Below are 2,661 nucleotides of genomic sequence, written 5' to 3' on the forward strand. Positions count from 1 at the left end.
GAAACCACAGTCTAGACATGTTTTTCTCATTTTACATATTTTGTATCTAATCCAATGCAACAATGTTAAGGTACGATTGACAGTAAGTTGTCCACACCAACTAGTAAAAAGGAGGGTTGTTTCCTGTTTCGCCACACAGATCTTTACTATAGACTACTGAGGTATTCTGTATGTGAATCTCTGTCTGCAATTGCATTTTATTACTAAAGAGTTTCATACCAAGGTTCCTGTGTCTGTGTCATCTATCTGGAAGACTGATTGTTAAAGGAAACTTACATCATTGTGGGTGTTTATTTGATGAACAGATACAATTATTCTGTCAACTTAACTTAAATTGAGAATTCCTATTCTCAGATATTACTTCAAGACCGTGGTTGAGATACTTATGCAAATGTGCTGCTTAGAGGCTGAAGCGTGTTATTTTTGGGCCACCACATCTGCACTCTCTACAGTCTACTGATGTTCCAGCTTTCTACATGACCAACTTAAACCTACTCTTTAAATGTCACAGTAGGCCTACAGTGCCCACACACAGAGCATTTCAGTCATTGGGAGCATTTCAGACATGGGATTGTGAAGGGACAGGCATTGCTTTGCCGTGATTGGCTCATTCATTTTTTTATCATTGAATGCGCTAACGATAAAATGACATGCGGGAGCAATTTATTGAGGTAATCAAAGGAACTGCAGATACTTTCCTGCTTCCATGTGATGGACTGTATATAGCCTACTGACTGAGACCAGGAACCATAATAGTCATGAAAAACAATCAATCAAATGTATTTATAAAGCCCTTCTTACATCAGCTGATGTCACAAAGTGCTGTACAGAAACCCAGCCTAAAGCCCCAAACAGCAAGCAATGCAGGTGTGGAAGCACGGTGGCTAGGAAAAACTCCCTAGAAAGGCCAGAACCTAGGAAGAAACCTAGAGAGGAACAAACCACAAAAATCTCAGAATGATGTAATCTCCCATTGTTATACACCATAGTGTACTTTGTGGATCTCCCATTGTTATACACTATGAAGTGGATTCAGTACCATAAATAAATGCAGAGTTGGAGACATTGCAATTAGTTTTTACTTGGAGATGGCATGACATGAGACATTGTGCAACAAGTAAGAGACATTAATTTTAGACTAGATCCAACTTCTCCATTCTCACAGCTCTTATCGCGCCGTACAGTGTGTGCATGTGCTACCCCTTACTAAAGAGCAATGCAAGTTACTTTCTTTCCCATATGACAGTTCAGAAGATGTATTTTGAGAAGCATTTTAAAGCGGGAATCAGCAGTTGAAACAATAACGAAGCGTTCTCTCCACCCGTTTTGGTAAAAAGCTGAGGGGTGGGGCTGGAGAAATGTAAACACTCTCAGATTCCTAGACAGAGCTATGGATGCAAGGACTGATCATCCATGATAGCAAAATTCTAGTTTTAACCATGTTTTGATGCTATATAGTTTTTGTTGACATTTACTTTGTTTACTTTGAGTAAAACCAGCTTATATTTTGGGGTTCTGATGTTGTACAACAGTTGAACTGAGCTCATATGGCATTTATACATTTTATTCTTCAAGGATCAATGGGTACATTCGATTAATTGTAGTAACTGCAGATTGCCCCTTTAAAGTGTGTAGATTGTCTTTCATTATGTTCTTCACAAATTTTTTCAAAGTGGCATTTCAACTCTTCCAGTAAGACTTTCAATGTGCTTTGATGGTCGTGCATGATGGGCTGGCATGGTTTAGGTGCCGGGGCAGAGGAGGCTGGTGGGAGAAGCTATAGGGGGACGGGCTCATTGAAATGTCTGGAATGGAATCAATGGGACAGAGTCAAATGCTTTGTTTCCATGTGTTTGGTACCATTACATTGATTCCATTCCAGCCATTACAATGAGCCCATCCTCCTATAGCTCCTCCCATCAGCCTCCTCTGTGGCAGGGGGACGTTAAAAGCTCCCAGGAGAAGACAGTCAGTCAGTCAGTCAGTGATACACAAACTACACTAGAATGCCCATCTGCTGTGAGAGAGAACCCATCCTCTACCCAAACTGACAAGGTAGTCCAAGTACTTCCTCTCTGGTCTGTCCGATGACATGACACACATTACTCTAAAAGCCTGTTCTGTTCTAGCAGGAATCACCATGGTGACTCTCACCTTCTTTCACAAGCTCTCGCTCAGCCTTGACCCAGACGCCTACTATAAGCAACATGGGAGAAATTGTAATAGTTAGGCTACTGCCATGTACAGTATGGGTTACAACTGACTGTGGTCTTTATTCTGTTGTTCAGCTTGTCTTTAGTTTTGATTGCTTTCGGAGTACTCACTTACTGTATATTTTCTCTAACACGAAAGAAGTCCGTAGATAACATGGGCCCATAAATGATTGCACTATTACAATGGCTTTGATACTGTATCAAATGAGATTTTCGACTTCAAAGGTCATAATTGTTTGTGAAGTTTAGTTTACTGACAGTGGAACAACCATGCTAAATTAACTTCATTATATAAAGTATAGGCTTATCACACCATTGTATTATTTTGAATCTAATGCATCCAAATATGGGGCAAGGCATATTTCTCTTCAATGGCCCATGCAGGTGGGACTAAATGCCATTTAGTAAATGGTCTAAAGACATGGGGGCGTGACAAGTTGTTCTTAGT

This window comes from Salmo salar, chromosome 01 (assembly GCF_965601325.2).
Source record: "Salmo salar chromosome 01, fSalSal1, whole genome shotgun sequence".
Lineage (NCBI taxonomy): Eukaryota > Metazoa > Chordata > Actinopteri > Salmoniformes > Salmonidae > Salmo > Salmo salar.